Source organism: Cricetulus griseus, chromosome 4 (genome assembly GCF_003668045.3).
Source record: "Cricetulus griseus strain 17A/GY chromosome 4, alternate assembly CriGri-PICRH-1.0, whole genome shotgun sequence".
Lineage (NCBI taxonomy): Eukaryota > Metazoa > Chordata > Mammalia > Rodentia > Cricetidae > Cricetulus > Cricetulus griseus.
The window spans coordinates 159907899-159932011 of NC_048597.1; the positions used below are offsets into that span (position 1 = coordinate 159907899).

A 24113-nucleotide genomic window follows, 5' to 3' on the forward strand; every position below is an offset into this window, starting at 1 on the left:
AAACAGGAGCCCTCATCCAGTAATTGATGGAACCAGATACAGAGATCCACAACCAAGAACCAGGCCAAGCTCTAGGAATCCAGGAGAAGAGAGGGAGAAGAGAACATATGAGCAAGAGAGGTCAAGATCATGGTGGAGAAATTTACAGAGACAGCTGAACAGCTCACGGAAACTCATGGACTCTAGACCTACAACTGTGGAGACTCCATGGGACTGAACTAGGCCCTCCATATGTGGGGAACAGTTGTGAAGCTTGGACTATCAGACGGGCACCTGGCAGCAGGACCATGATACAAACCTGGTACATGTGCTAGCTTTTTGGAACCCATTCCTTAGGGTGAGATGCCATGCTCTGTGGCAGTAGGAACACAATATAATCCCAGTACATGAGCCAGCTTGTTGGAGCCCACTCCACATGGTGGGCATCACACTCTGTCTTAATGCATGGGAGAGGGGCCAGACCTTGCCCCAACCCAATGAGCCACCTTCTCTTTCTTAAAAATATCAGTAAAGGACCAACCAGCTAGATTCACCAAATAACAGCTAAGGAACAGATTGAATGAATGGGAAGAAAGGAGGGAAGGGAAACTGGTCAGTATGTAAAATAAATGAAAAATAGTAATAAAAAAACAAAAAGGCAGAGGCAGGGGATTGCTGCAAATTTGAGGACACCATAGTTCTAAATAGTGAGTTTCAGGCCAGCCAGGGTTACACAGTGAGATCCTGTCTACATAATAAATGAATGAATGGATGAATGAATGAATGAATGAATGAATAGGATTTTACTTTTTTTCTCTTAAAAAAGAAACAGATTGGTTAATTCCCTTATGTGTTAGGAGTCATGACTCTGTCTGGATTTGGAGTTATTGTAGACTTTTCCCTCCTCTTCTTGTTCATATCTAGCCTTTGGTTATTTACATTCTCAGAAGCAGGTGCAAGAGAGTTGAAACTCCAGTCAGCTCATTATCTCCCCACTGAAGGAAAGACTGGCATAGAAGGTGATACTCTCTTCCCAGTTTCCATGAGCTGGTTCAGCTGTCTCTGTAAATTTCTCCACCATGATCTTGACCTCTCTTGCTCATATGTTCTCTTCTCCCTCTCTTCGCCTGGATTCCTAGAGCTTGGCCTGGTTCTTGGTTGTGATACCTCTTCCCAGCAGGTCCTGCATTATATCCTGGGGAAAAAATTATTCTCTCTATTTGTCTCCCAGAAAGATGGAGAACTCTGTAGAATTTCCCCTGCATACTTGTTATTCACCCAGCTCTACCCCAAGAGCACTTCTAGCTAAGGGCTAGTGATTCCTGGAATATCTTTAAGTGTAACCACTAAGAGAACCATCTTTGTCCTCCTACCTCAGGAATACAGATTTGCCCTCCATCATGAAAGACTAAAAGGAAGAAAGAGGGGTATGGGGTCTGATGGTGTTATGTGCGAAAGTGAGACAGAAAGAGGCATTGGAGAGAGGATCCAATGCCAGAGCCAAGTCACACAAATTAAGTGGGCCTTGGAGATGACTGAAAAGCTACTTCCTTTTACCCAGCCCCCAGAAACCACCCTACTCTGACAATACTGACTTTCAGCTCAGGTACTGTGGACCCATACAGTCTTTGCTGTGCTGTGTGAAGTGAGAATGGCATGGGAAAGACATATCAGCCTCTTTTCCATAACAGGGAGCATCCAGGGGGGTTCCTGCCCGCAGAGCACAGGCTGAACAGCTCCTCAGCATAATGTGCCTCTACCTGAGGACACATGTGCTTGGAGGGCCAGACCAGGACCTCTACATAGCCTGTGAGAGGGAGGTACTTTGGGAGAGTTGATAGGGTTAAGTCTAAGGAAGATAGAAATCCAGTTGGGACCAGTTGAATCCAGCTTGAGTCTGTCTTACAAAAGACATTCATCAGTTTTTCATAGCACACTTAGACATATCTCACTGGGGGAGGTAAGAACAGGAAAGAAGGAGCAGCAGGCTGTCCCCTTGTGTTGTGACAACTGTCTATATGAACGAGCTAACAGTGGGATCTTCAGTGTGGGACCTGTTAAGAAACCTCACATCCTCTGCCTCAAGGTTTTACAGTCACCCTGACTCACAGATGCTCTGGTGTGTGTAGGCCCAGTGTGGGCTAACCCTAACCCTGGGGTCTTGTGAAGATCAGAAGTGGGAGGAAGCGAGCTCCTGGGGCAAGGTCCTAAGTACTGAGATTCCCTGGAGGTCATCTCCTCTGTCTGCTCCAGTGTTCTCCACCCTCACTTCCCTTTATTCTTCTTGGCTTATCCTTCCATCTTTTCCCCTCCCTTCTTTTGTTCTTTCCCTCCCCTTTCTCTCCCCTCCCTCCTGTCTTCTTTGCTCCCTTTTCTGTCTTGTCTTCACCTTCCTGAGGACTCGCCTCCTCCTCCCTCACCATCATTCTGTGAACAATGGTAGCAGATCCACAGTTCAAATGGCAGACATACAAAAGAATGAGACTGAGATCTGTTCACCACAGACCAGAGAAAGGATCCCACAGCAATGAATAGTGAGACATTGTGGCCCAGGTACGCACAGGGTCCCGATACAGCTGGAGAGAGCCTCAAAAATGAATCCAGCTTTGTCGACTCAACAAAGACCTCCCAAGTAAGGATATAGTAGGGGATGCGTGGAAGTTTATGAGACAAAGCCAGAAAGCCTCCCCCCCTCAAGAACCCTAATGACAAAGACCTAGAGGTGTAACATGAGGTATTTTGTTTGTACCTATATTATGTAGGTACAACATACAAGCAGTGAGCATACTGTTTGACAGGGTTTGTGCATGACCAGATGTTGGTTTGTCTTTTGCAGGTCATGAAGAGAAGCCTCAGTAGTTAAAGTATTTTCTGCCATCCAGAGGACCTGCCCTTTGAGATGGGGAAGGGTACGATTCTATTTGCTCCTTTTATTCAGTTAAACATCCCTTTCTTCTTGTGTTTTGTCTTAGTCCAGTCCATTTCAAGTGGTTATGACAGAATACCCAAGACTGGTAACATATAAACAATAGGATTCTATTTGGCTCACAGCTATAGAGCCTGGTAAAACCAGGACCATGATGTCAGTATTTGGAGGGGGCCTCCTGCTGCAATCGTCCTAAGGTGGGAGGTGAAAAGGCAAGTGGATATGTAAAACAGCGGAGAACTGACCTCTCTCCCTGTGTGATGAACCCACTCCCATGATGGCCTCGATCTGCTCATGAAGATGGTACCCATTATCTAACACTCTCAGCACTGTCACATGGGGAATGGGGTCACTAACATGAACATCTGGGGGATGTCTTCAAGCCGAGACGTCCTTCCATCTTCTCTTTGTCTCCTCTATTTCTCTCCTGATTCTCCTCCACTTCCCACTCCCTGCTGTGCTTCCCCAAGCCATCTTCACTCCAGAATCAGGGGAGGAGCCATATATGTGCACAGATCTGATTTGGGGGCAGCAGACACAATAGTTGCCTGCCTCTCTTCCCACAGTCATCTTCTGTCTTCTGGATGCTTCTTCATGCCCTCCTCCCCTTGTTCTCCCTGGTTCCCTTGTCTGGCTCTGGGGACACAGGAGTAGAGAGAGTGAACGAGGGCCTCTCTCGTGCTCTTTTCATTTTTAGGAACTGGTCTGTTTGTGGATTTAGCATTTAAAGCTCAGCCACACTACCCATCGTAGTTCTCAGAACAAGCTCTGCCTGGTGTCTTTCAGTGTAACCCATCACTACAATACTCCATTCAAAACTCACAACTGGATCCGTGTGGGTAGGACACCTGTCGTTTTCTAGCAGATATTTTGTTGGGCCCTTGACCTACCTGCCAACTCCTTTAGTGTTTACAAGAATCTCATGAAATGTGTATTTATTATTTCTATCCTTCTACACGAGCAAACCTATGATGTAGGGTAATATGGGCTCAAGGGGGTTTCAATGTGATTCAGGAAATGAGCCCTGATACAAGTCCAAAGACGACACTGACACTATGGCTTTCCCCTTTCCTCACGCACTAGATGGTTGCTCTCCTCCCTCTGACCCATTTGCCACCTCAAATTTGTGTCAAAAGCAGGCAGACCTGGGCAGAAGAATGGACGTGACTGGGTGGGGTAGGGAGGAGGGACCTTTGAGTCTATCTGTCACTGTAACATTCCTATCTCTTTCTTGATCAGAAGGCTCTCACCTCCCCCAGAGCAGCTCATTTTTCTCACCAATGCTGTTGGCTGAGGAGCTGGAAGCCAGCCTCCTCCCACGCTGGGGACTAAAGATGTGGTGTAGCAGTGTCATCCCACTCAGCTGCCGAGGGGCAGCTGGGGCAGATGGAGAGTATGAACTGGACAGCCATTGTTCTGAGATTGGAGCTGACTCCTTCCTGAGTAAATGCTACAGAGAGGCAGGCTGCCTGGAGACCCACTCCATGGTGTGTTTAGGCATCTTGGAGGTTGAAGCTGGTCATGGCTAGGGAGGAACCAGAACAGACTAAGTGTGATGCTCTGGACTTTGACAACTGTCAGTGCTCGGGTGGGTTGGGGACAATGGTTTCAGGCTCATCCCACTCTTTTAGGAGCTCCTCATTGACATAGAAAAGAATAACAGAGACATGGGGAGCTGTGTTCACATAGGAGCAGGAAGAATACGGGTATATTTATTTAAACAAAAATCCATTTTCTAGACAATATGGTATCAGCCTGTAGAGATGGCTCAGCAGCTAGGAGTTTGTTGCTCTTCCAAAAGATCCAAGTTCAATTCCCAGTACCCATGTTTGGTGGCTTCCAACCACCTGTGACATTGGCTTCAGGAGGTCCAGTGCCCTCTTCTGGCCACCACAGAGAAATATACATACACATGTGCTTACTCACAGAGACATGCACACAGACATATAGATGAAAATGACAAAAATATTTAAAAACAAGGACAACATGGTATTTTAAAGAGAACATGGAATGAGGGTCAGGAGTCTTGTGTTGTGTCCTGGTGGTGTGGTCTTGGACAACCTATGTTTCTTTTTTGACCTTTGCTTTCTGTATCAGTAAAGAGCAGATGCTAATGTCACCTACTAACAGAGGGATGGTGGAAGATAAAATATAGAAAACAAAGCCAGACTGTCCCCACCCCAAATGCCTGGCACTCTACAAGATATAGGCAATGGCTCACAGCTACATTGGTGCTGGAATTAGATGTACCTCATGACACTGTGAATAAATGACATGCTTCTCTAGTCCCTGTAGGTAGGTCATTAGAAGTATCACAGGGCATAAACTGTTTAAGTGGCCAGGCACAACGTAGATGTTAAATAAACAATAGCTGTTGTTAGGTATCTACAGGGGTAAGAGTTTTGTTGACTTCAACATTGAGAGGAAATGAAACAGTTAGATTTGAATGTTCTAGACATTTCTTTTTGGTTATTATTGGCTACTGCTTTAATGAAAATGGGACATCTTACTTAAAGGCAAATGATTAGTTCTGCTAATAGAAAAGTACAGACTCTTAATCTATAAACCGTCCATGGTTCCTCATGCCTGAGGTACTGTCAGGAGTCCCACACTACTGGAAAAATGTGTGGGCTCCCCAGAGGGGCCTTGTTCCATCTCCTCTTCACAGCTCTCAGGAGAAAGCTCCCGGTCAGGGGATGGGAACTCTGTCCCATGTCACACTTAAAGCAGGCAACCCTCTCATCTTGCTAGAGGTATCTGCCAATTTAAAATAGGCCTCATTATCCTCCCATTTCCTCTCATTTTCTCTAATCCATTCTGTATACCCCAGTCAAAGTGATCTCTTAGAAACACAGGCCTCATCACTTCTCGCCTCTGCTTAAAAACTCTGTAATGACTTCTCAGTGCTCTTAGGATGACGTCCAAGTTCCTTATCAAGGCTTACAGGGCTCTCAATTATGCCACCCTCCTAAGCCTGTAGTGTCATCTCTCCTCCACCCAGCCCCCAGCCCAGGCCCTTGCCCACCTTACTCATTACCCACCTTCCTGGAAAATCCCAGACTCCTTCCAGCTCCAGGAGTTTCTATGTACCGCTTTCTCTGACCCAGATGCTCTCCATTTAGCTAACCCCTATTTATTCTTCAAACCTCAACTTAAATGTTCTTCCTTGAAGAATCCTTCTCTGCTTTCCCGAACTGGCTTTTTGCTCTGATAGCATCAGTAAGTGCCAGCTCGCCCCTAATCTCTAAGAATATAAAAATGTGTAAGTAGCACCATACCTTCTCCTGTATCCATTCACCGAGAAATGCAGCTGTTCCCATCAAAAGATGGACTCATTCTCACCCTTCCTTTTAGGCTAGCGCTGTGCATGATTCTGCTGATTGACTATGGCTGCAATGATATACCCTAGCCTTCAGGAGACATTGTCAATTTCCATTAGTTCTCTAGGAGCTCAGTCAGGTTACCAAGGGAACAAGCTCCAGCCAATCTGCCAGGTAAGAGACCATATTGTCTAGTCAACCTCATCTAACCACGTTCTAGTCACACCCATTTAGCTTCCAGAAATGCAACTGCCTAGCCAACCAGCACCTGCCTGCAGGCTCATGAATGAACCCAACCAAGACCAGAAGAGTTGCCTAGATGAGCTTATCCCAAATTGCACAGAACCATGAACTAAATCAATTGTTGCAATGTTAAGCCAAAGAGATTCACATTCCAGTAGCTAATACTGGCTTCTCACAGGGCAAAAACAGATATGTGAACATCTAGATGCTCAAAAATACGGGGTAGAGGGTGCTGAGTGGACAAAGAGAGATCAAGTAAAAAGAAATGAAAGTTCACTGCAGGACTGAAATTACTCACAGATAGTAATTAATTTATATATGTCATTATTTCCACTGAAGACATGGACTATATCTCAAAATTATTTTGTATTTTTTGCAATGCCCAGCCTAACATAAACTACAGCATCCAAAGAGTAGGGAGATGGTTCAGCAGGTAAGAGCATTTGCTGTGCAAGTGTGAGGACCTGTGTCCAAATCCCCAGAACCCATGTAAAGAGCCAAGCATGATGACTTGCATACCTGCAACCCCAGTGCTGTGGGAAGCTGAGACAGAGGGTTTTGCTTGTGCTGGCTGATTACCAGCCTAGCTCCAGATTCAGTGAGAGACCCTATCTTAAGAGACTCATGTAGGAAGAGCTAGAACAGGATACCCAATGTGTTCCTCTAGCCTTACACCTGTGCATACACACACACACACACACACACACACACACACACAAACACACACACACACACACACACCTACAGCACTCAATTTTAATAGATCTGATGGGAGGGAGACTCAGTTTCTTCAGGAGTGAGTATGGCCCAGTAGGTTGCCTATTTTCCAGTGGACCCTACACTCATGTGCATATGGTTAGCACCAAGACTCAGGGAATTGTTTTTTTTTTCAAAGCAAAATAATTAAATAAATAAAACTAAGAACGGGGCATGAAGTTGATAGGGCAGATGTGGAGGAGAAAGGTTTAGAAGTAGGAGGAGTGGAGTTAGAGGTGGGTAGGATCAAAATACACTGTATACATGTGTGAAATTGTCAAAGAATAAACAAATTTTAAAGAACATACCTTCTGGGTGATTTTTTTCATGAAAGACATTGTATTTACCTTGCTTACTTTTTTGTTCCCAGAACCTGAATGTTACATGGAATACAGGAGGGATCCAGTAAATACTCAGAGTAAGTAAACAATGACTGGTTTCATGAATAATAAAAAAAAATTCCTATATATTTCTAAGAAATGTTTAGGCAGCGTTTGTAGGTACAACACATAAGGAAAGGCAACAAAAACACAATGGTGTAGGGCTGATGATCTCTCCTGGAACCATTTCTAAGCACTTCAGAAGCCACAGCCACCGGATGGTTCTCTTTCCACTTGTCCTACAATTTCTCACAACTTTCTCTCTCTTCCCACTCCCAATTTCTCCAGACCTTTCTTAGTTAACGTCTCTACTGTGCACATTGAATCAAGTTCAAGGTGAGAGCTTTGGGTTAGCAGTGGCCACAGAGACAGGAGTGGACAATGGGAGGACTCTGGGGAAGGTGCGTGGTTATGATGGGTCCTTCACACCCATTGTCCTTTCTCTTTCTGTTCCCTGAAATGGGAAGTGTGAGTGGTCCATTTGGCTTTGCCTAGCTGTTCTTCCATGTCTGCCTGGCCACCTAACAGCTATCTTCTGGAGGTCACAGTATTGTATGCACCCATACCCTCTGTGGTGGTCTTGATAACTGTATCCCTGCCCTGGATGGCACAGGTGACTTTGATAGGTATCTCTCCTATTCCACCCTCAGGACACTTGGCAAATGTATGCATTCTGCATTTGTCTGTCCATCTTGGTTCTGTTTCAGCTCTTTCCAGGCAAGATCACCATCTATTATTTGGATCACTATCCCTGGTACCTGAGCAATGCCTTGCATTATCCCTTCCCTATATGTCCCAGTGCATAACCATGCTACTAATTTGGTATTAGACATCCAATAAACTATTTCATGACAGTTCTTATTTTTCTTTTTTCTTTTAGATAAAAGTATCACAATATTGCTCAGGTTGGCCTCAAACTAGGTTCCTTCTACCCCAACCTCCCTAACGTTGGGTTTATAGGCATGTGCCACCATGTTCAATGAGATTTCTTGCTCGAAGCACTGTCTCCATTTCATATCCTGCTACTGTGATAAACTATCCTGATAAGGGAAAGGGGGTATGTTTGTTATTTGGCTTGCAAGCCCAGGTTAGAGTCCATCATTGAGGGCAAGTCAACCAGGAACTTGGAGCAGCAAGTCATATCCATAGTCAAGAGCACAGAGAGAATGGACACCCACATCACGAAGCTTACCCTCTTCTGTTTATTTCATGGGTTCAGTCCAAGAGATGGTGCCACCCACTTTGGGTCTGTGTCTTCCCATATCAGCTAACATAATCAAGACATCCTTCACAGACACGTCCTCAGGTCAACCTTGACAATCTGTCACTGAGACTCCCTTTCCACGTGTGTCAGGTTGACAGTCGAAATGATGCATCCTCATACCAACAAGCTCTTTGAAGGAAAGGCATGGGTTTTATTTGCATGTCTCATGGATCCACAGGCAGCTGGAGACATTTAAAAGGGACTCAGACTTCATGCCCATGAGTGTATGAGAACATGGCAAACTGGGAAAGGCCAGTTTGCTTTGAAGTCTTACTACATTTAAAAAAAGTCCCTTAGCCAGGCGTTGGTGACACACGCCTTTAATCCCAGCACTCGGGAGGCAGAGGCAGGCGGATCTCTGTGAGTTCGAGGCCAGCCTGGTCTCCAGAGCGAGTTCCAGGATAGGCTCCAAAGCTACACAGAGAAACCCTGTCTCAAAAAAACCAAAAAACCAACACAGAAACAAAAACAAGTTCTTTTTCTATTTTCTAGTTTTGCTTATTTGACCATTTAGTGCAATGATCAAACGTATGCAATGTTTCCTGATTACTCAACCCTATACTCTATGTCCTTCCCATCACTAAAAGTTACTTTATAACAAGCACTTGCCAATCCCAGCACTCGTGAGGTGGAGGCAGCCGGATCTACAAGAGCATAGTTCCAGGACAGCCTCCGAAGCCACAGAGAAACCCTGCCTCAGAAAAAAAGAAAAAACAAAACAAAAAACAAGCACTTACCAGTCAGAAATGGAAGAAAGCACTTTAAGTGTGTTCTGAATTGTCCTTTTTCACTATGTCCCCGGAAGGTGGGCACCATATCCATTTCTGAGTTAGCAAGGTCTAGGTGCCTGATTAAATCTAGCTATCTCTAGAGCAGGCACTCACTGACTCCCAGAAACTGAAGAACAATATCCACCTCTCCAGTTGAGAAAAGTGCAAGAGATGTAATTTCTCCTTTATGAAAACGAATGGGGAAGGTATTATTAAAGTGTTTTCCCTCATGAGGGCTCTGGGCTTATCACCAAGCCAGTTACCAGTTGCCTGCCATATTGCATGTGATTCATTTCATTTTCTCAAAAGGCCTGTGACAGTTACTACATAATAATTCCAGTTGTTACCATGTGCCAGGCACTATCAATACTTCACAAAAAACATTTCACCTAATGTGTCCAATAATGTTTAATGCCAGTGGTGTTGGCGTTGGTAATGTGCTGGTGATGATGACAACAACGATGATGATGATGATGATGATGATGATGATGATGATGATGATGGCTTTTTTTTTCCCATGGGGAAATCTAGGAATCAGAGGGGTTAAGTACCTTACCAGAACCACTAATAGGTTTTAAGCATTTATCAGAGTCCTAATCTCTCCCACTCAAAAAAAAAAAAAAAAGTGTCCCCTTAGCCAAAAGCATGAGGTTCCAAGCTTCAGCGTGCACTGGGTTCTGGGGAGCTAGCCACATGAAAATTCAATTATCTAGTGGCTGTGCATGGAACTCAAGTCTTCATGCTTCCGCAGCAATACGCTGCTGATGGGTCAGTCTCCCTAGACCTAGATTCCACCTTCCAAACATCCCCTTAAGTGAGCCTGCTACAGATTACTCATGGACTGGGTTCACGGTGACAGCTCCCTCTCCAGGTAAGTGACTTGAACTGGACCTTCTACAGGAGTCACCTGGATGTCATGTGTTTCATCCTCTTGGCATGCAAACTGGTAGCAGTGCCCAGAGGTGTGTGCAGGGGCTTGCCCTATATCTTGCCATCATGGCTAGGACTTAAAACACTCATGGCTTCTGTGTTAGGAATTCTGCCCTGTGTTGTGTGGTCTCACTGAAACAAACAAACAAAAAAATCCACTTTCTTCTTGCCTCCCAGATGTCACCTGATTGAAATCCACAAATCTATGCTTCTTTCTCCTTGGAACCCTTGCAGCTCATCACTACCCTTTTCATCACTCATGGACATGAAGCAAGCATGTAGACCTCTCAACACCAACCTCTTTCCTGCAAGAATTGCCCCCTGATTGTGAGAGAGATTATTCGTGGGGAATTGGCACGGTGGCTCTATAACTTTCTTTTGTTCTTCACCAGTGATCTGGAAGGTTTCCAGAGAAAAGTCTCTTTCTTTCCACCTCGGTGAATTCAAGCAGGGTTGTTGCTGCCCTTCTTGCCTGGAAGACATTGTCACAGAATTTTGGAAGAGTCCTGCTTGCTCCACCACAAGGCAACTTCTCTCATTCATACTTGTGTTTCCTGTGAGAACCAGTGCAATGGGGGGGGGGTTATTCCCTGAGGGGGGCTTTATCAATATCTCTTCCAATATTTATATGATGGCTGGCAGATGCAATGTTGAGCAGCCCAGGTTTCTTGCACATTGTAGTGTGGCCACGATGCCCTGTGACTAACTTGTACAAGTTCAGGGTGAAGTCAAGCTGCCTCCAAAGGCGCCCATGTTCCTAGGATATGTGAGACCTCTGCCCCTTGTTTTTCTGTTGTTTGTGGTGCTGAGGATTGAACTCAGGGACTTGGGAATGCTAGACAGTGCTCAGGGCTGTGCCACAGAGCTGCATCCCCAGCTCTGTGGGAGAGCAGTCTTAATGGCAAATAATTCCACACAGTGAGCAGTGCAATGGCTTTGCACATTTTTATAGAGACAGCAAGATGTTTTGTGTACTACAGTGATGGTTGCAAAGTAGCTTTGGGGTGACTGGTTTAGTGTTATCTCAAGTAATTTAATTTCTTTAAATGAGTCTTTTTACCCTAAGCCTCCATATTAGCATGCCAAAGGTGGATAACCACTGGTCCTGATTCATTGTCCCATGATTACTGATGTAACCATTCATTCATAAGTATTTGTCACACCTCTGCAACCTAATAGAGGCAAACTATACACACAAACCGGAGCTCTCAACCGTGAGGAACTCACAGTCTGCTGAGGGAGTCAGGAGTTCTACACACAATGTCCTATGCTGGTTTTAAAACATGCACCGTGAGCTCTGAGTGCCCAGATGGAGGATAGGAGAGGTCTCAATTCAAACTGAATAGAGGGTTTCAAGATATTCACTGGAAAGGGTTTCTCAGGGTCGAAGTGACTGGAGAGGAGGTAGGGAGATGAAGTGAGAGGAGGTGATGGATTCCTGCCCTCATCCTCTCCACTTGTCAGTTAAGCTTCAAAGTTGTCCAGGTTCTGCCACCTGTCAACTAAAATTTAACTGAGAGAAATCTCTCATCAAGAGGTTAATTGTGGCACAGAGTCTCATTTCCGAGGCTGGGGCGACCCAGCACCGGTGCAGACTGTTTCCTTTCCAGCATCTGGAGTGTACTGCCTGTTAGAAAAATACAGATATTTGCAATTGTGTCATTTCTAGTCCCTAGCTTCTTCCTTCACAGGGGCTCTCTCTGTATTTAAAATCTCTTGGCTTTTCAGAGCTTGTCCAGATGGACCCAGAGCACCTCCATCTCCCTTGGGCCCTCATCTCCCTGGCACACCAGGCCCAAGCTGAAGGTATTCTCAAGGGCAGTCTCTCTTCTTTCTGGTGGTGAAGGTAGAATCCTCTACCCAGAACACAGGGCACACAGGGCACAGTCTGCGTGTTGTTTTCTTTGCAGTTGCAGCCTCTTGCTGTTTCTCTAGCTCTCCAGTGCCAGACAGGGGCTTCCACTCCTCGTTCCCACTGCTTGGAAAGCATCTGGAGCCTTTGCTTCTCTCTAGCTTCACTAGACTGCTTCGCTCATCCCATCCCACCCTCTCCTCCTCCCTATCTAAACTTTGCCCCTCTCCATCTGACCTCTATTCTTAGATGATGTATGTACAGTAGGTGTCCCTTAGCCATTGAGATCCCACACAGTAAGTTGTGTAAAGAAAGTAGGAGCAGAGATAGTTTCTAAGTGACTCCAAATTTAACGTGGGATGTTGTTTCATTTTTTAAAAGAGACTAAGAATATAGATCAATTAATGAGATCAGTGGGAGCAGATAAATCAAGGTACAGTAAATCGTATAAAAGCTTGATAGGCAGAGCCAAAGCTGGGAGTTCACACAGTTAAGATCTATTTGATCCCTGGGGATGGCGACAGACAAGTTTTGTTGCAGACAAGTGTTTATTGCAGGTGGATCTTATTTTTGCCATAATTATGTAAAACCCAATAGAGTTCATGAGGAGAATGGACATAGAACCCAAGAGAAGCCTGCCATGGTAGCCAGAGGCCGACTGAGCAGAGACACTGCGGCTTACCTGCTAGTAGAGCTGGAACCATATGCAGAAACAGATGTCACTGAGTGATGAGGCTGTCAAGCCCACTCTAGGCTGTTTGTGAATTTATGTCATCCCAGAAAATAAGAGAATCTTTTCACCAAGACCACAGATAGTGCTGACAATCTCAAACCACGGGGTCTTGTAAATAGGACATGCTGATTCAGCTAAATTAAAGTGTTGTCTGTGGAGAAACCTAGGCTACACATTAGACAGGTCAGAGCTCCACCCAATTCTGAATTTACCTGCTGGACACCTCAGATGGTGCCTGACTTCTCTGGACACAGTCTCTTCAAATGAAGTTGGATTGCTAAAGCCTATCCCACAGGGTTGTGATTTTTCATGGGAAGAGATAGACATAATACCTGGGTATACTAGCTTATGGTAGCACTTATCCTAGCTGTACAGGTCAGAGAGACAGGGAGACGGAGGGGGGGAGGGAGGGAGGGAGGGAGGGAGGAGGAGGGAAGGAGAGAGAGAGAGAGAGAGAGAGAGAGAGAGAGAGAGAGAGAGAGAGAGAGAACAGATCCAGGTAAAATATCTGAACAGGTTAAAAGTCTCCAGAAACTAGAAGATGACATGAATGTTATGTGATTTCAATAAATTTACTTAGTAACATGATCATGCACTATATAAAATTTTGATCAACAAAATGGGCCACATTTATGCAGGTCATCCCATAAAATTGTATCATCTAGTAACATCTTAATTTTATAAATATTATTTATCTGTTATTTGTACAAAAAAGAAGTTATACAATGTCTCATTTTTAATAATTAAGCAATGTACCACTGTACTGTGCCTTAGGTTTACACTGGTGCAATGGACACAAACATCACAGGTTTTTTTTTTTCCCCTCAGAAAACTTGAGGGCTGTTGAAAGAAAGGCACAGGCAGAGGCTAGCAGCCCAGTTGGTGAATTGGTGTAACTGACGAGGGGGGTAGAGAAGACAGGTAGCAACCAGGCTGAGCCGGGATTCCAAACAATATTTGTGAGTGAGCTGTCACCCATGAGACTGTGGAAGGACAAGGGGACAGGGCCCACAGGCCAGGGGGTGGGGAGACTATGCAGTCTTCCTATCCCAGGAAGAGAAGTTAGCTCCCTAAGGCAGGCTGGGCAGATGATGACTTACAAGTGCTTCATGCTCGCTATTTGCTGACAGACCATGGACAACTTCCTTATAAGTAAAAACAGTAGAAAAGGGTAAGTAGATTGAGCAATTTCTCAGCCAAAAGAGCTTTCCCAGGCTTGCATTTCCCTATGGCTTGTGCATCCAATGGTTGCTTCTTTACCATTTTTCTCTCGGAGGTTAAATTTATTTCTGGTCCTTTGATCCTACTCAACCTATTCTTCTTGGCTTAGAGTGGAGGCAATTCCTCCTCCTCAAGCCATCCTCTGCCTTCTCTGGGGTGATGGCTAAGTAGGTTGGGGTGTCCATTTATTAGTTCACGACTTCTCTTTGTTGCACTAGTTCCAGTGGGCCAGGATCCACAGCTTGGGGGCAGGGGACATTGCAGGGAGATTGAGGAATCTTTCTGAAGGTAAGATGCAAGCACTTCCTAGGGCAGCAGCACCTCCTAGAGGACATTGACCTTGACCGACTTTCTGTTTCAGGAAGCTAGGAAATGCAGGGGTGACCCCTCCCCACACTCCAAGGACAGAAAACTCCCTCTTTGGTGAGCTTGAATTCAGGAGGATTTGACTGCATCCAAGATGACAGCCTTGTCTCATCAGCCAAGGGACTGTCATTTGGAAAACCCTGAACCTCTATTACAATGGTACTTTTTGGTAAAATTTTCACATAAAATATATATCATACTACATTCTTGAAAGACAGCTGGGTATAGTGAAAAGGGGCATGAAGGCATGAATTCAATTTTTGCTTATATCGCTTTTTACCTATGAATTTCCTTCTTTGACAAGTGGAAATAGCTAGCTTTAGCTACTGTGAAGATTAAAGGAGAACATACATTTATTGATTCCAAAAGTATTTGTCAAGTACCACATTTACTAATTAGGACAACACTTACTACCTCCATATGTAAGCCTCTAAAGCCCAGTGGTTGAACACAGCAGAAGCCTGAAAGTGTTCATATAAGCTAGTGGGGTTCACCCGCCCATGACACAGGGAGTCCAACCTCCATCCTGTGATGACCCTCTTTCATCACCTACCTGCCAAAGCAAGGGAAGAAAGAGATGGGTGAGGAGCACTGTATCTGCTGTGCCTTGGGCCAGGGGTGACACATCGCTTCTATCCATGTCCTGTCTGTCAAACATTAGTCATCTGCTTACAATTTGGCTCCAAGGAAGGCTGGGAAATATCCCCATGTCTGAACATTAGAAGAGGACCCTCAGCAAAGAGAACAAATGATCTCAATTCTGCCATCGCCTGCTAGGAACTGTTCTAGGTGATAAGAATGTGAGTTGAACAAGACAGGGTCACTGTCCTCAAGGATTACATAGCACAGAAGTGACTTCCCAAATAGTACAATGTAATATTTAGAACAATGTAACTCCCCTTTTAATTCTCAAAATTTTCCCTCTTTCAGAAGGGGAGAAGAGGAGGGGAGAAGAGGGCATGAGAGAGCAGGAAGATTGACTCAGGGGAAGAATAGAGGAGAACAAGAAAAGAGTATAAGAGAAGGAGCCATTATAGGTTTAAAGAGAAATCTGGCACTAGGTAAAGTCCAGAGATCTACAAGGATGACCCCCCCAACTAACAACTTAAGCAATAGTGGAGAGGCTACCTTAAATGCCCGTCCCTGATAATGAGATGGATGACTACCTTATATGCCATCCTAGAGCCTTCATCCAGCAGCTGATGGAAGCAGAAGCAGACACTCACAGCTAAACACTGAACTGAACTCCTGAAATCCAGTTGCAGAGAGAGAGAGAGAGCAGTGATGAGCAAAGGGGTCAAGACCAGGCTGGAGAAACTCACAGAAACAGCTGACCTGAACAAGGTGGGGGGCTCCTGGACTACAGACTGATAGCTGGGAAACCAGCATAGGACTGATCTAGACCCCATGAATGTGGGTGTTTTGAGGTCTAGACAACCTAGGGGGCCACTGGTAGTGGATCAGTATTTACCCCTAGTACATGAATGAACTTTGGGAGCCTTCTCCACATAGAGGGCTAGACACATGGGAGAGGGTCTAGGCCCTGCTCCAAATGGTGACAGACTTTGAAGATCCCCCATGGAATGCCTCACCCTCCCTGGGGAGCAGAAAGGGAGTGGGATAGGGGGTCGGTTTGGGGGAGCAGGAGAGGAGGGGAAGGAGAGGGAACTGGGATTGACATGTAAAACAAGCTTGTTTCTAATTTCAATTTTAAAAAAGAAAGAGAAAAAAATTGCCCTCTTTCCTGCTGTCAGTCATTTATTTATATTCTCAAGATTCTGTGTCCTTAAAACTTGCTCTGCTTGTTGGTTTCAGGTGACTCATCCTTGCCCAGGGCAGACTCTGCTCCTGCCCCAGTCACCTGTCAGCCCACTAATTGATACATTATTCTTTTTCCCATGGATAGTTGTTGAATTTGAGTCTTATGCTTATATCTTTTTTCACATTTTTAAAGAGCTTAATTGTATGTGGATGAGTGCTTTGCCTGCATGTGTGCTTGTATGTATGTGCACCACATATGTGCCTGCTGCCCATGCAGGTCAGAAGACGGAGTAAGACCCCCTGGAACTCGAGTTATAAGCAACCATGGGGGTGCTAGGAACTGAATGTATACTGAGCCATCTCTCCAGCCCAGCGTTGGTATTTTTTTGTTTGTTTTCTTCATTTAGTTATGTTCCTGTCTTCTCTTCATCCTTGGCTCTGCCAATGCACCCTTCATCTTGAGGTAGACTCCTGGCTTCTCAACTCCTTCCCTCCAGTGATTTGGAAGGACTCAGCATTCTCCTGGGTAGAAGAGACAACTAGACAAGCCCTTCTTTTCTCCTTTTCTCCCTGTCAGATGCTTCCTTCCAGAACTGAGGGAGCTGAGCCCCTGGAGAGCTGCCTGGGCTCTAGGAGTGGGGGGGAAAGGTGCTGTCCACAGAGTGGCCCAGCAGGGGCTCAAGAAGCTGAAAGTAAACAAGTCAAAGGATGACAATAAGAAATTGTCACTGTAGGGAACTCTTTGACACCATCTCTCTGGGCTCCTTTCTTCTAGGGTGGCCTCTGACAGCCCTCCTCCAACCTGCTGTCCTCTGGTAGAGGTAGGCAGCATCCAGCAGCAAGGCACACTTCACTCTTGTCTGACAAAGGCTGGTCCAGACTCGATTCTCTTATCATCCCAGCAGCCAGGTCCTGCCATGTTGGAGAACAATAACAGATTCAGCCTTCCGTGTTCATCATTACCCTGCACCTTTAATCAGGAGTGTTATCCGCAGCTCCTGCCCGGGCCTCATTTAGATTTCTTGTTTGTAGCAATAATACCCTTTTAATATGCTAAATGAGCGAGCAAATGAGCCTTCCTCCACTTGCGAGGTTTTTAAAAACATCCCTTCTTTAGTGGATGAAGGTCATTCTTTTGGCAGATTAATACTTAACTAGGAGGCACTGTTTATTGTCTGGGGTCACTTCGGCGGCTGTCACAGCATATTAAAGAGCGCAGGATTGCCCCTGCCAGAACAATGCAGCTAGGTGGGGGACACAGGAGGGGCAACCACTCACCCGGTTCCCTTCCTTGGCTCTCATTTAAACTCTGCAGCCGTTATTAATACTTTAATTTGTAGTGCATTAATGAATTCTAATCCCCATTATGTGTTGAGCAAATGGGCCTTCAACAGGCTCTGTGCAACCCAAGTGGGTCCTGGCTGCAGGTTAGAGAGACACACTAATGGTATTAGCAAGGGGTGGGGCATTCTTTAGAAGGGCTGGGGTGGGGAGGGTGGGCAATGGTAGCAGAGGGAAAGCAGACAAGCAAGAAGCAACCCTGGTGGAATTGTCTGAGACATTAGCTAGCTCTACCGTTGGACTTTCCAGATGTAGCAACCAGATTTATCCATCCCTGTTTCAAAATTCCCTTCAGGCAATAAAGTACAGATGATAATGGAGCCAATAGTATCTATTCATTGAGTGGTATGCATATTCAATGAAGTACTATACTTAATTTTCCTAGGGTTTACAAAAGACAATAAAGGCTACTTGTTGCTGGTCCCAACTTCCCCAGGAGGAGGGACTGGACAAAGTGGCTGTGTGTTGCCTTGTGAATCACCATGACCACCATGCTTCCTGTCTGCCTGCCTGCCTGCCTGCCTGGAGCATACCACTGGAAACCCTGTTTAGGAACTGACTTCTCTCCCAAAGTCGGTCCTATTAAGGGTAGGAACTGTGACACCCCAATCCTCTCCACTCTCGGTATTTAATAATAGTTTTTATCCTCAAAGGAATCGCTTTATCTAGCTGTCCATAAACAGCTGAACCAATGAAGCCTGGGTGGACTCATCACTTGTCTCATTGCTGTGACAAAATGTATGACAAAAGCATTTTGAGGAAGGAAGGGTTAATTTCAGCTACTGTCTGTGGGCACAGCTGGTGGGGAAGGCAGGAATGCCAAGAGGCTAGTCCTATTGTGGTGTTGGCAGTGAGGGAGCAGAGTGAGTGCTCAACTCACTTTCTTCTCCTTTTCACACAGAGACCCAGCTCATGGAATAGTGTTGCGCAGTTAGAGTGTATCTTCCCACCTCAACAAATGTGTCTAGGAACTTCCTCACAGACATGCACAGAAGTCTATCCCTTAGATAGATCCTGTACCATTTGCAGCTATTACCTATCACGCTGAGCCTGGACTTGCCCCCCAATTCCAGTTTTTTCTCCTGTCCTTGGGACATGGGCCCCTGAGACTATAAACCCCTCTTCTTGGTGTACCTAGATCTTCCCTTTTACCTTCATTATGGCAACAGCCCAAGATGACAAAGAACTTAAAACCATTTAGAATAAGCATTTGTGTTCTCAGTTCATATGCCTGTGGATCAGAGGTTTAGGAATGTCCAAGGCCACTCAGCCACTCTGTGACATAAGCCTCAGAGCCAAGCTCTCTTCCACCAATCACATCTTGCTAAGGTGTGCCAACTACAGCCCCATTCTACTGTTACAGTTTGGATCTTAAATGTTCTCCTGTAACCACTCGTTGAATGCTTGGTTTCCAGACTTTCATGTGCCTAGGAATTGATAGAACTTTCAGGAGGAAGGGCCTGGTGGAAGGCAGTTAGCTTACTGGGGGGGGGGGAGTGCCCTTGAGTAGAATCACAGACCCTTCGATCAAACTTTGTTTCCCAGAATGCCATGAGGGTGAGTAACTCCATACACTACAATGTTCTGCTTTGGCACAGGCCCAAGGCAGGAGGATCAATGACTGAGCACCAGAATCTCTGTAACTGTGAGCCTCAACAGTATTCCTCTAACTTATCTTGGGTATTTTATGACAACAGCAGAAAAGCGACACATCCAGTCACCCAGCCAAAGCAACGAATGGACCAGATGGGACTAGATGCTGATGCCAGGCCCCTTGGATAATTCTGAAATGTAAGATGAACCCCTCCTACCCGGGACCATAAGCTGCTGAGTCAGGGCCTGGTCAGAACGGCTCTGCCCTCAGGGTTCTCAGGCGATATCTTTTATAAAACTTTAATAAAGCCTCCAATCAATCTAGTAAGTACCTGCAGCTCTAAGGCAGAGAAAGCTCTTGGTAAAATCAGAGCCCCTCATTCCAACCACGTGTGGGTTCTGAATTACATCAGGAAGAATCAGGCCAGTGGGCCCATCAATAAATAGGCCAGACTGTCCCAGTTCATTTGTGACTGTAGGTCCCAAGGCCAATGCCTCTCAGCCCCTTCCTTAATAACACCAGCAAACAGCCCTAGTCCTCCACCTTGTGTGTTTTCCAAAGATTTAGCTACTTAGAAAAGAAGCAAATACTCTTGATACATTCCTTCTGCCTGATGCACCCAAGCCCAACTTATGGGAAAGCATGTGGAGATTTCTTTGGCTCAATGATAACAAAGAAATAGTTTTCATGGTCCTCTCTGTCACCCACTTCTCTCAGCACAACATATTTAATCACTTTTACTGGCAGAGATGAAAGGGATCCGAAGTTCACTGAGTCAGAAGTCAAAAGACAAAAGAGGAGACAATGATAGATTAGGGCTCCTCTAAGGAAATGGGCTCTCTGGCTGAGCTGCTGCCTGGATCTTTCTGATGTATTCATCTGAGGTCACCAAGTTTGGCCTCTGCATTCTTGAAGTGCAGTCAGATGCAATGAGCAGACTTTCCTATGATGGAGGAAGCAGGCTCAGATTCACATTCATGGGTGGGTGTGAGTGGACACAGACTGATGGGCACTAAAATACGTGAGTTGTATTTGTAAGGAGATGGGGGATCTACATTGAATAAGTCCACATAGATAATATATGTAATTATGAGTTCATGCAGAGATGGTGGTTAGTCATAATGTGTTTGTTATGAGGAGTTGTTGTGTAGCTTCTTCCCACATAAAACATTCTTAGAGTGAAGCTTATTAAGACACAGAATGTTCTTAAGGGAGGTGAAGCATTCCATCCTGCAAGGAAGCTCATGAGTCTCAGGAGATAAACAACTCAATAACTTCAGGAAGTTCCTGAAACAAACCAGATTCACTAGGCTCCTCCCTCCCCTAGAATATGTAAGGTGTAAAGACTGCTGAAGGACACTCTCAGACAAAACAAACTTCCTACAAGAGACTCAGACCACTTCAACTCTCTAGATGCTGCAGAGACCAGCCAAGTGCTCTGAAAGAGACACCTTTCAACCTGTTGAGCTGCCTACTACTTGTGGAGTGGCCGCTAGGTCCTCAGCTTCATGAGCCATCACTTATGCTGGGGTGGGCTTTTGGTGATGTACCTGTCTTTGACTCATTTCTGTTCTCTTTAGTAAGCCCTCACTCATACTCCAACCTAAATAAAACTCACTAGCTCACCAAGTTAGACTTTGTGGTACCCTTGCTTTGGGCTGTCATCTGTTTCCTACCTGGGAGAGCAGACATTTGTTCAAGTTTCTCCAGAAATATAGTTATACTACAACAGTATAGGAGAATTATGCACACTTAAACATGTGCATACAGAACCATACTTGTAATGGTTCATGAGTACCTGAGTGTGTTTGGACAGTGTGGATGGGTGCATTGACATATTTGAGATGTTTTTCATGAGTATAACTAAGTGTTGGTGTGTGTGTGTGTGTGTGTGTGTGTGTGTGTGTTTTCATGAGTAGGAATTTTATGGAAATGGTTGTGGGAGTGAATAATAATGATATAACTGAGGTATTATATTTACAAGATTGGGGTCATATGAGTTTGAAGTTATGTTTTAATGGTATCTTTATGTTCACCTAGTATAGTGATGTATGTGATACACATGTGAGGTATGTATGGATAACTTACGTCTAAAGGTGGAGAGATGTAAGTGCTGTGATTATGAGTGCAAGTGGAGATGTTAGTGAAGAGAATGTTCATGAACAAGGGTTCAAGGACAATTGTGAATGTGAGAGGAATTGGTGTGGAAAGTAATCTTAGGTTAGGTGCATCTGTGCTCATATATTGGTAATAGTTATACAGCATATTGTGAGCCAATTGTTAAATTTAGGAATTTAAATGGAAAATATATTTAAAAATTAGTATATATTTAGTTAAATAAGTCATACAACAATAAATGAAATAGATAGTCAAAACTCATCCCTGCCTAATCAGTTTACAATTTGCTCTCAAGTATGACTCCAAATACGGTGTGTGTGTGTGTGTTTGTGTGTTTGTGTGTGTTGTATGTGAGTGTGTGGATATGAACATGTCAGGGGAGTCAGAGATCAATGTAAAACGTCTCTCTCCATCATCTTCATTTTACTTTTTGAGACAGGGTCTCTCACTGAACCTGGAGAGCTTTTTGATTTGGCTGGGCTGACTGGCCAATGAGTTCAGAAATGACTCAAAAAGCAAGAATGTTTTCTGTCTCTGCTCCCCAAGAATGGAATTATAAACAAGGGTATCACAGCACCCTGCTTTCCTTGAGGTGTTTTATATCCACTACACTGTTCATTTCTTCCAGCTCTGGGCTTCATGACCCTGCATTCAAAGCTTGAAACTGGCCATGGTGGGCATCTTAACACAAGACTGACACTTCCAAAAACACCTGTACAGATGACTGATAAACCTTTACTAGTACAGAATTATGTGGGTACTTTTTAGAGTTAGAGTGGAAGTTAGTTGGGTAGTTTTTGAAGTTGGATTTAGAAATGCGTGGGTGGATGACTGGTGAATATGTGTGTGGAAATGTAATGCATGAAGGCACATACGCTTTATAAATATGTATTGTAGGTAAATTAGGGCAATCATTAACCTAGGGTTCATGGGTCTCTGAGGCTCCAGGAAAAGATGAAAGAGCATTTGTGTACTTGAATAAGTAACATTTTTGTTATCATGACTGAAATATCAACAGCAGTATTAGTGGTGTCTATGAGTTTAGTGTCAATAGAAATGTCATATATTTTCATATTATTTTATAGTTATTTGAGATATATCAAAATATTACTTATAGCCTTTACACGATTGGTCCATAAGATCCATCACTGAATATTATTTAAAGTAGGAAGCACATGTACTGACAAACTCCAGATTTTAAAGGTATTTTGAAACTGATTAGTTTTCTGCCTAATCCTGGACATTTTCATTTCTGCATTAACAACTGCTTTCCCAGGGAGTTCCTGGATTTCATCAGACTGCCTAAGTTGTCCATAGCATGAAAGAACCATTGCACAATGTTATATGTAAATGAGGCTGACAGAGCAAGGAGCGGGGTTAATATGAACGTGCATATGCATGTATATGTGTCAGCTATGTGCGTTTGTTTGAGAGCTGGGATGTGGGAATGTAAATGGCTGGCAAGCTACTGAGGGTGGTGCATGAGTGAGAATAGGGAATGTTTATTGTCCAGTTGTACACAGAGCTTCCCCTTTCCTCTAATAGCTCCAGTGAGCCTGAATCTGCAGGAGGAGGGGGTAGGGAATGTTTCCAGCATGAGTGGGCTCTAAACTGAATTTGAAACCTCTGCCTTGTGAAGAAGGCTTTCTCTAAAGTCCTTTTCATACAATTCTTGCTAGCAGAAAATAAATTTACTTTTAGAAGCCTGGCTGCCTTGCTGAGGCTGCCTGGGGAAGCATTTCTCTCCTAACTTACACACACCACTGCCTTGTCCCTGCAGACATCTTTAGACTTCTGTGGACACAGGCATTTTGGTCTCCCCATCGGCCTGCTGATTCGCTTGTCTTTCTCCAGATACTTGAAAACCCACCCTGATAAGCTGCAGCTAATCCCTCTTGGCTTAGCTAAATACTCCCTGATTTCAGCCTCCTGGCCTTGCATATGCCCTCAGATCTTCCTCCAGCTGACACCAATCCCCATTTGACCACCTCCATAGCTCTGCTTCCTGTCTGGGCACTGGCCAGCTTGGCTCAACCAAGGGACAACCTTAATGTTCTCACAGAGAAGCCAAAGGGAAGAAAAGGCGAAGGCAGGAAAGAGAAGGCTGTGTTCTTCCAGCTTCTGGCTTTCAAAGTTTGCATGCCAGAGTGAAGAATACAGTAAGAGTAATGTGCTTTCCTTGCCAAACAAAACAAACACTTTAATTTCTGGTGCCCATTGGGATTTCTTTTCCATTGGCCTCTGAGACTAAAATAAGGCTCAGAGTAGTTTTTCCCTGGACTTTCCACACACCCTCCTCCAGGTGGGATGCTCTCCAGTTCTTCCAAAGGACAATCAGTGGACACACCTGTACGCTTCTGGCTAAGATGCAGCTCTTCACCCTGTTAAAACCAGGTCTCATGGCATTCTTCAAAATCTGGTCTAACCCCAAATCCCCTCTAGCTTCAGCTTAAGCCTATTGATCAGCTCTCAGAGGCAACAGAAATGCTGTGTGATCTTCCGGCATTGGAAGGAGCAGCCAAGGCTCTCTTGGTGCAAACCAGGGTACTATGCTATCTG

The 24113-nt window shown here is 44.8% G+C and overlaps 1 long non-coding RNA gene across 9 annotated transcripts in view; it reads left to right on the plus strand.

Moving 5' to 3' along the window:
* LOC103158648 overlaps window positions 1-15788 on the plus strand; it is a 77332-nt gene extending 61544 nt beyond the window's left edge. For 8 of the 9 annotated variants that reach the window (XR_004769606.1, XR_004769607.1, XR_003484733.2 and 5 more), the window contains 3 exons: window positions 6260-6399; window positions 7595-7642; window positions 10746-12230. This is a non-coding gene — a long non-coding RNA (uncharacterized LOC103158648). Of the gene's footprint in view, window positions 1-6259; window positions 6400-7594; window positions 7643-10745; window positions 12375-14735 lie in introns of those variants that run through there. The other variant, XR_004769610.1, reaches the window with a different exon arrangement.
* Window positions 15789-24113: the final 8325 nt, after the last annotated feature.